Raw genomic sequence first — 11,195 nt, 5'->3', positions numbered from 1 at the left:
GTACCAAAATGTGAATGTATTTTTTCTACATATGTTCTTTGTAGTCTGCATACTTCTGAAGGTGATGTTTTTCTCTCTCTAACACTTCTCCAAAAATTCTACGTTCTTCAATTTACCCCACATCAAAACAACAGTTTTCACAACCCTGAAGGACTCAAATCATACTGCTTTTAAAGGATTTTGGGAACAAATAGTCTGCAGAGGCAAGATAAGGACTATAGGGTGGGTAGGGTAAGATCTTTTAGAACAACCTTCGCTATCCTTAGAGAATGAACGCTTGCATTGTCACGAAGGAAAAAAAAAAAAATCCTCAGTGCAAATTGCCTGATCTTTTTTTTTTATCACCAATGCAGTTTTTTACTTTCTTAAAACTTCTTAATAAGCTCCTGGATAATCCTGTGTCCTTTAAGAAAAATCTATCAATGTTTCCCATTTAGGATCCCCTCTTAAAACAGTAGCCATAACCTTCTGAGCTCTTCTTACTGTCTTGAATTTAACTTGCTCAGCAGATCCCCTTAGAAGCCACTATTTTGATGGCATGTTTTCTTGAATGACTCCTAAGGAGTCCTGGTGTGGTGTTGTGGGTTAATGTGCTGGAATGCAAAGTCTGTTTGAACTTCAAAGTTGGAGGTTCAAACTCACCAGTTGCTCCTCGGAAACCTTATAAAGGGCCACTTTGGATTGGAACTAACTGTATGACACCTAACAACAACAAAGGAGACTGTGATGAGTGTATTTGGAGAACACTTGGCTTCAGCATCCACTGATTGTTATATTTATTAAAAATAATAATAATAAAAAGAAACCTGTTATGTATGAACTTGCCCTCTCATATCCTAATTGTTGCTTCCATGAACATTGATTACAGATCCAAGTAAAACGAAATCCTTGATAATACCATTCTTAATGTTTATCAAGATGTGGCTTATTGGTCCAGTTATTCAGGATTTTTATTTTATGTTGACGTATAAACCATAATGAAGGCTGTAATCTTTCATTGTTGTAAGTGCTTAAAGTACTCTTCCTTTTTAAAGTGGCATATGTTCTAAAACCTGTTGACTAAAGAAACTCCATGTGACATATACACTATGTTTCATATTTAAGATTTCCATAACACACTTGCTTAAGAGATAAAACAAATTAAGAAGGAAATTGCTATAATAAAAGCAGCACCCCCAATATGAAAACTATCTTAAGACTATGCTTTCAAACTGAAAAAAAAAAAAAAAATTGCTCCTGAAAATACAAACTTTGAGTGTATAGCTTATGAGAAAATAATTATATTCCTTGTACTGGGAGAAAAGTTGATTTAAGTATTTGGGGGATTAGAGTTATTGCTAACTATGATTCCCCCCCACGTAGTAATAGTGGCTTATCAAATAGAAAATATGGGTTCTTACTCTAAATTCAAGACTTTTAGCTGACTCTATTAAGCATTAGTGCTTTTTGTGGGCACTTTACCAGAATGTAAGACTAGAGTCAGAAATGCAGAGAAGGCTCTGAAGCAGCAGTAGGAAATCCCACTTTTGAAAATTGCTCAACAGTTCTCCCATCATGGTCTCAAGGCAACCAAATATGCAGAACAAATAATCCACTCAATTAGAATTCATTATTAAAGAGATTCAAGCAACACTTCCGTAAAGATGGCACAGAGCCACCTGCTCTCTTGTCTCTTCATAGTTTGGGAGGGTTTGTCACTTGCTGTGATGTGGGTATGTGAAAAGAGGAGGGGATTGTGTATCCTGTGGTGCTATGCTATGAAGATAGCCTGCTGTAATGATGCTTGGAGAAAATCATCGTCTATTGTCTTCTTGTGCTAAGTATACCATGAAACACTCAAAACTACAGGAGATAAGCATGTGGAAATGTTACACATATTTCCTCCTCAGTCTGACTTAGAGTGACTAGGAGTGGGACAAGTCATATTAAAGTTATCTATCCAACACCTGGTGAAATTATAATGTATACTGGCAGAGTCAATGTACAAAGCATATTTCAGGCAGCAATTTCTTTAGAAGTACTGAAATGTCACTATTGCTTTTATTCTACCAGTCTTAAAGAGTTCACTCTCTTCTATCATACAATTGTGTGAAGTCCACTCTTTTCATTCATCACTTTCACAAAAAAGTTATCTATAAGAGAGCTTATTGTAATAAAACCTTTACAGATTTACTGTTACAAGATCCCTTATGATGAATTACTTGACTTTCATATAGATCTAAAGTTTGTGAGAATCTTAGGTATCTTTTTCATTGTTATGATTGAGGGTAGATGATATTTTAGAATACAGTCTCAGATCTTTTACCATTCAAGTGGTACTTTTATATGAAGCAAGTCACTTTTATCCTACTTACCCACCAAATATTCCCCAATATGTTTCATACTAAGATACTCTATCCCATCTGCCAGAAAAAATACCTTCATAACTGGGCTTTTCAGAAGTCATAAATTCATCCTCACATTACAATTTGTCAGGAGGATTATGCATTCTACACAGTACAAAGTAATTCTTTCCCTTTTTTTTTATGTTAAAAGTAACTAATACTTCAACTGTTACTATCTTCTCCATACCATTCTGGGAAAGGAGTCAAACAAAATGAAACAGAAACAAGAGATTCAGAAGCTATATTATCATCAACAGAAGGATCAGTTAAAAAGCCCCTTTTTAAATTTGGGGCTTTACACTGCCAGATAGAAATGAGATGCAACACAATACAGAAATTAATTGATAGCATTTATTATATGTAGAATAGGCTCTTTTCCAACAATTGTTTGTATTATATCTGATATTAAATTTGATATACATGAAGTTTTCTCTTTTGTGTATGCACTATTCTGAGGTTTGCATTATCCACATTTAATTGCAACCTGAATTCACAGTAAAAACATATGTGACAAAAAGTGCATTGCAATATAAAATATACAAGGAGATATACATAAAAAGCAAATGTATAATTTGACAAATGTTTGTAAAGGAAATACCTAAATCACTAGACCTGCTAAACGCATACAACAGTGATAACCCTTAAGATCTGTCCAACTGTTGAGTGTCCCTTCATGAGTAATATCTTATTCTTCCCTTCCAGAGATAACTATGACTGTTGTTAATTGCAATTGAGCCGGGTCTAACTTATGGTGACTTTATGTATAGCAAAATAAAACATTGCTTAGTACTACGCCATCTTCACAATCCTTAATATGTTTGAATCAATTTTTGCAACCAGCCTATGTTTTAAGTCCCTTCAAACACAAGGGGTTCATCTTCCATTACTATGTCAGATAATATTCTGTTATAATCCATAGTGTTTCATTGGCTCATTTTCAGAAGTGAGATAAATGCCTTTTTATTTCCTGTTCTGTCTTAGTCTGGAAATTTTACTGAAATTGTTCTACTACAGGTGACACATTTGAAATACAGTGGCATAGCTTTCAGCATCAGAGTCACACCCAAGCCACTACAATATGATAAAAAATTTTAACAGTATTTTACAGACGATATACCTAACTGACAAATCGTTTGTGACCCAGAGGTACCTATGATTCCAGTTATTTATTGGTTTAAATTTATTGATTTAAATGTCATTATTTCAATAGTTTCATTATGTACTCTAAATCCTAATCTCTGTGACAAGAGTACTGGTGTGGTGCTGTAGGATAAACACTATAAAATCTGCTAACTACAAAGCCAGTGATTCAAACCTACTAGTTGCTCCTCAGACAGAGTCATTATGAGTTGGAACCAAGTTGATGGCAATTTACAACAACAGAATCATACTACGCAACTATTCTTTTGTACCTAGTTGTGTATGTGTGTGCATGTGAATAAACAACTTTTTATGTATCACCTCTATATACATTATTGTACGCAGCTGTTTTCTCCTTTTCAAAATGTCAATATTCCATGTGTTAATATAATTTATTTTTCATTTATTGTTGAAGGACATGTGGGCAATTTCCATGTTGGATCTATGACAAACTATTCTGCAGTGAAAATTCTTCTCTTTGACTATGCATTTTTTTTTTTAAAGCTTTTATTGTGAATTGATTGAAGTTTTACAGAGCTGATCATCAGTTTTACACTCAACAAATCATTACAATCCCCTCCATGCACCATCAGCTAGCAGTATTTACCTCTATTACATTATATATATACATATATATATGTACACACATATATATGATTGTATGCATATATATGCGTATGTATGTATATATATCACATTGATTTCAATCCATGGCCTATAATCCTCTGCTGCTATCTCTCTGTGCCATCACCTTGGCACCATCTCTGTTGTTGCCACTTCTCTGATTAGGATCCCTTGCCCTTCTTATGCACTATGCATTTTCAGTCAAAATCAAGACATTATCATTTCACGCATCAGTATAATATTTTGTATATACAGAAGGTATGTGTTTTAAAAGTATGTTCCAAAATTTCATTATCACTAATAGCAAAATTAACAAGAAATCTTTAAAATCATCTATAACTCAGACCAAGTGGTATTTTCCCTCATCTTTTCAAATACATCTTGATGCTGTCTTTCTTTAAATAATGATCCAAACAAGGTTCATTCTTCTTTAAAAGCTTTATTGATTTGTCTTTTATATATAGTGATTAATCTATTTAGCATGAGTCCAATTTCATTTTTTAATGTTTATATATCTGGTTGTCAAACCTGTTTTATTTATATGGTAGACACTGGTGCTAACCTCTTCCATCTCTTTTGTATGCCAAATGCCCATATATGAATAGTTCTGTCTGAGAGATATTATTGAAATCCCACATTTTCTAGTCATATTATAGTTCCTAACCCTATTAATCACTAACAATGGAATCATATAATCCATCAGCATTTTCCCCTAGCATCTCTTACCCAGACCCTGTAGAAAATAAAATAGGTTTTGGTGGTAGTTACAAATACTATGGCTAGAAGAGCTGCAACATTTTTTAAAAATTATTATTATTATTTGTAAAGTTTTTATTGTGAGGTTTACATGGGAGAACATCAGCTTTACATTCATCCTATGGTATTTTATTTCATTGCAATGATTACAATCCCTTCCATGTATCATCAAATAACCAAAGAGTACACCACACAGGCCTGACCCCTGGCACCAGCACACAGCCCTTCTGCCTACCTGAGTCCAGTGTCCCCAGCCACTTCATCTGTCCATGTCACTGAGTAGACAGTAACATTGAGTGTTACTGAGTCTTTGGGGGTTTCTATGTATAGGAGCATATCATCTGCAAATAGAGTTTTATTTCCTCTTTGCCTGTTTTGATGCCTCTAATTTCCCTTTTGTGCTATATAGCTCTAATACTTCCAAAACAATATTGAATAGAAGTGGTGACAAAGGATATCCTTGTCTGGTTCCCATTCTCAGAGGGAAGGCTTTCAGTTTCTCACCATTGAGAGTGATTTAAGCTGTTGATTTTGTATATATGATCTTCATTATGTTGAGGAATTTCCCTTAAATTCCTACTTTGAAGGGTGTTTTTATCAGGAATGAATGTTGAATTTTGTCAAATGATTTTTCTGCATCAATCGATAGGATCATGTGGTTCTTTTCCTTTTTCTTATTTATGTGGTGGATTACATTGATTTGTTTTTCTAATGTTGAGTGATCCTTGCATCCTTTTTATGAAACCCACTTGGACATGATGTATTACTTTTTTTTTTTTTTTTTTTTTTCTGTTGGCTAGGATTTGATTGAGAATTTTTGCATCTATGTTCATGAGGGATGTTGGTCTGTAAGTTTCTTTCTTAATGATGTCCTTCCCTGGTTTGGGTATTAGGGTTATGCTTGCTTCATAAAAAGTGTTAGGAAGTTTTCTATCCTCTTCTATACTTTGGAATAATTTGAGTAGAATTGGTGACAGCTCTTCCCTGAATGTTTGGGAGAACTCACCAGTGACGCCATCTGGGCCTGGACTTTTTTTGGTTGGGAGTTTTTAAATTACCTGATCAATTTCTTCTTTTGTTATGGGTCTGTTCAAGTTTTCTACTTCACTTTGTGTAAGTTTTGGTAGATTGTGTTTTTCTAAAAATGTATCCATCTCTTCTAAGTTTTCAAATTTGTTGGAGTACAACTCTTCATAGTATTCTGTTATTAACCTTTTGATTTCGTTTGACTCCATTGTGACATTGCCTCTGTGGTTTCTAATGTGAGTTATCCATGTCTTCTCCCTCCTTTATTTGTTAGGTTTGCCAATGGTCTGTCAATTTTATTAAGCTGTTCAAACAACGAGCTTCTTGTCCTGTTGATTCTTTCTATAGTTTTTCTGTTTTCCATCTCATTTCTTTCTGCTCTTATCTTTATTATTTCTTTTCTTTTGGTGATTGTATGTTCCCTCTGTTGGTCAGTTTCTAATTGTTGGAGATGCTATGTGTTAATGTGTTAATTGTGGTTCTTTCTTATTTCTGGATGTGCGCATTTGTCACAATAAATTGTCCTCTCAGCACTTTCGCTGTGTCCCAAAGATTTTGGTATGTTGTGTTTTCATTCTCGTTTGTTTCAAGGAACTTTATGAATTCACATTTAATTTCTTCTTTTACCCAGTCACTTTTCAACAGAGTGTTGTTCAGTTTCCATGTATTCAACTTTATTTCCTTAGTCTTCTTGTTCTTGATTTCTAGTTTTATAACATTGTGGTCTGAAAAGACGCTCTGTAGTATTTTGATGTTTGTAAATTTATGGAGGCTTGCTTTGTGACCCAACACATGGTCAATTCTGGAGAATGTTGCATGTGCACTGGAGAAGAAAGTATATTGTGCAGTTGTTGGTTTGAATCTCTGTACACATCTATGAGTTCAAGTTGGTTGATTGTGCTGTTTAAGTCCTCTGTAACTTTGTCAAGTTTCTTTCTGGTTGTTCTGTCCCTTTTTGAAAGTGATATATTAAAATTTCCTACTATAATTGTATATTTATCTACTTCTTTCTTCAGTTCTAGTGAGGTTTGCTTCTTATATCTTGGTGCTTTTTCATTGGGAAGTAGATATTTATTATGGTTATGTCTTCTTGCTCAACTGACCCTTTGATCATGAGATAGTGTCCTTCTTATCTCTTATGCAGGTTTTTTTCTTAAAGTTTACTTTATCAGAGATTAGAATAGCCACTCCTGCTTGTTTAGTGTTGCTATTAGCTTGGTATAATTTTTCCCATTCTTTAACTTTTAGTCTGTTTTTGTCTTTGTGTGTAAGGTGTGTCTCTTGCAGGCAGCATATTGAAGGGTCTTGTTTTCTTATCCAATCTGCCACTCTCTGTCTCTTCACTGGTGCATTCAATCCATTGACATTCAATGTAATTATCGATAGGTATGAATTAATTGCTGCCATTATATTAAATTTTTGGTAATGCTGTTCATTCCTTTGTTCTGTATGCCTTCTCGTGGTGTTTGTGTTATTTTGTGCTGTTTCTTGTTGGTTTTTTCTTAGTTTTCATGTTCTGCTTGTGATAAGTTGTGAAGTATTAACTTTCTTCAGGGTTACCTTATAGTCTATTAACTTTTCTCTCCATTAAGAGAATCTATTTTATCCTGTAATCTACCTGACATCCTCACCACCTGGAACTCTGTTCCTACATTTATCCCATCTTTGACATTGATATTATTTTATCTTCAGTTGACCTCCCAGCTCTTTTGATTTCATTGTCATTTTTTTTCTTTTCTGAACTCTGTTGTCGATTGAGTTCCAGGTAGTGTTGCCATGACTGTCAATCTCTGGTTGTGGTCTTTTCTTGTTGATTTTCAGTCCAAAGAACTCCCTTTAGGATGTTTTTAAGTGTTGTATTGGTTTTGACAAAATTTCTTAGATTCTGTTTATCCTGGAATGTTTTCATTGCACCATTGTATTTGATTGATGGTTTTGCTGGATAGACGATTCTTGGTTGGCAGCTTTTCTTCTTTTAGGGTTTTGTATATGTCTCCTCAGTGCCTTCTTGCCTGCATGGCTTCTGCTGAGAAGTCAGAGCTTAATCTAATTTTCTTGCCTTTGTAAGTGACAGTTCTCTTCTCCCTGGCTGCTTTTAGAATTCTCTCCTTGTCTTTGATTTTGGAGAGCTTTAATATTACATGTCTTGGTGACTTTTTTGGGGGCCCATCCTTCTTGGGTACGTTTGGCTTCTTGAATGCTTTTATATTCTCATCTTTCAAGATGTTAGGGAAATTTTCTTCCAGAAGCTCTTCAACTATCTCTTCTGTGGATTTCTATGATTCTTCCTGTTCCAGAATGCCAATAATTCTTAAGTTGTTCCTCTTCATGTTATCCAGCATGAATCTTAGACTCTCTTCAGATTGTTTTTATCCTTTTTTCTGCTTGCTCTTGTATCTTAGCTGTATTGAGAGATTTGTCTTCCAGCTTGCTACTTTTGGCTTCCATCTCTTCTATTCTGCTCCTTTCCCCTTTCAGTGTATTGTCTATATCTGATATTTTATTATTAATCATCTGGACCTCTTTTTGTAGCTTTTGAATTGTTTCCAATGCTGTATCAATCTTGTTTGATTGCTCTTGTAATACTTTCCTGACTTCTTCCTTGTTTTCCTCCACCCATTTTTGGAGCATTTGAATTTATTTCCATATCATTCTTCTGAATTTCTTCTCAGGCAAATCCAAAACCTGTTCTTCCTCTTCTGGGAAGCCTTTGTGTATCTCCAGCTCATTTTTCTCAGTTACTCTTTTCTGTTTTTAGACATATTTTGAGATCTTTTCTTGTTTTTTGCTTGTCATTTCCAGTGGTTATGTGGGATGTTTATGCTTAAATGGATGTTTTTTTGTTGTGTTATTAAGCTTACTGGGTGTCTCCTGGTGGATATGATCAGGAGATAGGCTTCCTTTTCATAGGTAATGCTTAGCAGCTGTTATTTACTCTTGTCTCAATGGTGAAATATTATGGGGTATGCTTGTAGCTTGGCTATATGGCCACGATTGCTGAATCTTCTACGATAAAATAGGGAGAAAAATCTCCCACCTCCAGGAGAAATTTGTGATCAAAAGGACCAAGAGCGGAAGCAATATAAAAGCAGAGACAAAAACCACCACTTTGAAACAAAAATAAAACTGTGGCCGACTGTCCAGTCACCTTGCTGCACAGGCAGTGTGTGTGTACAGTAGAAGCCTCCAGCAGTGGGTGGGGGTGACTGCTCACTCAGGCCCCTCTTCTAGTCACCACCCTAGAGGTATGCAGATAGATATTGAGAAGTTGATGGGAGAAAGATTGTTTACTATTTTTGCCTCTGAATGTCAGTTAGGTATCTGCATGTTGCTGAGCATAATTCTTGAGATAGTTGTGTCCTTTTATGTTGGGGTTTCACAGATTTCTCAAATGGTTTGTCTGCCAGGTCAGACCAGACCAGGTTTTTTCTTGCTGTATAGGCCCAAGTAAAGGTTTCTGCACAAATTAACTTTAGAGCTGGGACCCACAGGCTGACGTCATAAATAGCTGCCCAGCTCTTTCTCTCTGTGCCATGGGAAAACTATGGGCTCAGTGTTAGATTTTTTTTTTTTTTTTTTGGATGGGGGGTGTGCACACCCACTTGCCTGAAGGAATCTGGGCTGGGCAAGTAAGGCAGTACAGGGAAGAGGAGGAAAAAATGTGTAGAATCCCCTGCACCTCCTTTTGCAAATGTCACTACGCTGGTTCCCTGTGCCAGTCTGGCTGTAACCCGACCCTCTAAGTCCAGTCTCAAGCATTTCCTAACTCACAGTATTTTCCTTTACATTGTGATTTTTTTCACTTGCATGTGCAAGAAACTGACACCCTGTATCTTTTGCTAGATCCAGAATTCTGGTGGTTTTCCGTGAGCAGAGCTTTTCTGGGTTTTCAATCCCTCCCCCATGCAGCCTTTCCTACCTGGCTGTCTCTGTGGCCCGCCAAAACCAGAAACCACCTCAACAATTTTTGATAACGGAAACAATGAAGGAACAAAGAGAAAGACAGAAAGGAAGAAGAGAAGACAGTAAGGAATGAAGGCAAAATGAAAGAAGGACTAAAAGATGGAAGGAAGAAAGGAAGTATGCCAGCAGCAATGCTGCCAGTGTGCTTGCCTCCTGCCGCAGTGCCTCCATCTCTGCTGGCCAGCTTAAGAACAGCGAGCAGGAGCTACACAAGCCCCTCTTCTCAGCACTGCACTCAAGCTGCATTACCTAATTCTGTGCCCACAAGTAGGCAGCATCATTAATTGACTTTTAATCTTTCAGTTAGAACTGAATATAGTTGAACTGTCTCACTGTTTTGCTTTTGCTGAACTAATAATAACTGCATTTATGTTTTTCCCCATTATGTTTATGATACAGGCTGAAATTTTTATATTCACTTCTATATTATCAACACAGCCATATGGCCAAATTTATTAGTGTAATGGTGGTGGTTTTGTGTGTCACTGAGTCAGTCCCAACTCATAGGGACTCTGTATAGGTTTTCTGAGACTGACCATCTTTATGGGAGCTGAAAACTTCATCTTTTTCCCGAGGAGTGACTGGTAGATTCAAACTGCAGACCTTGAGACTAGCAGTGCAACTCATAATACAGTAAGCTATCTGGACTCCTTGAATTTATTAGTACAGTTTATGAAATTCCAGGGAAATAGTTCAACTGATAAGTTCATGAGCCCTGGTGTGGCATGGTTGGCAGTTCAAACCTGCCAACCATTCTTGGAAACGCTATACAGGGTTGCTTTGAGTCAAAACTAACTTGACAGTACACCACACTGACAACAATAAGTTTATATTAGAATTCAGGTTTTCAATAAAATATATTACTTAACTTTGAATGGCATCACCTAGTATCTCAGATACTAGCATAGTATTTATTAATATTTGGAGTCTTGATATGACATTGTATGATAAGCACTGGACTATAAGTTTGGTTTGAACCTTAAGGTCAGGGGTTCACTCACCAGCAGCTTCTCAGACACCCTATACAGGATCACTAAGAGTCAGAACTGATTCAAAGGTACTTAACAGCAACAACAAAATGCGCCATAGTTGAGTGTTCAGTGCTAACTGAAATGTCGGTGGTTTGAAACCACCAAGCACTGTAAGGGAGAAGAGATCTGTGATCAGTTCCCAAAAGGTGGATTTTATTGTTGTTGTTAAGTGCTGTTGAGTTGGTTCCAACTCATAGCAACATTGCATAGTTTCCGAGTAGTAGCTGGTGGGCTTGAACTGCTGACCTTGTGATTCCAAGTCCAGTCCTGA

Source organism: Chrysochloris asiatica, unplaced genomic scaffold, assembly GCF_000296735.1.
Source record: "Chrysochloris asiatica unplaced genomic scaffold, ChrAsi1.0 scaffold00063, whole genome shotgun sequence".
Classification (NCBI taxonomy): Eukaryota; Metazoa; Chordata; class Mammalia; order Afrosoricida; family Chrysochloridae; genus Chrysochloris; species Chrysochloris asiatica.
The sequence above is the reverse complement of the archived record's forward strand: the minus strand, read 5'-3'. Positions refer to the sequence as shown.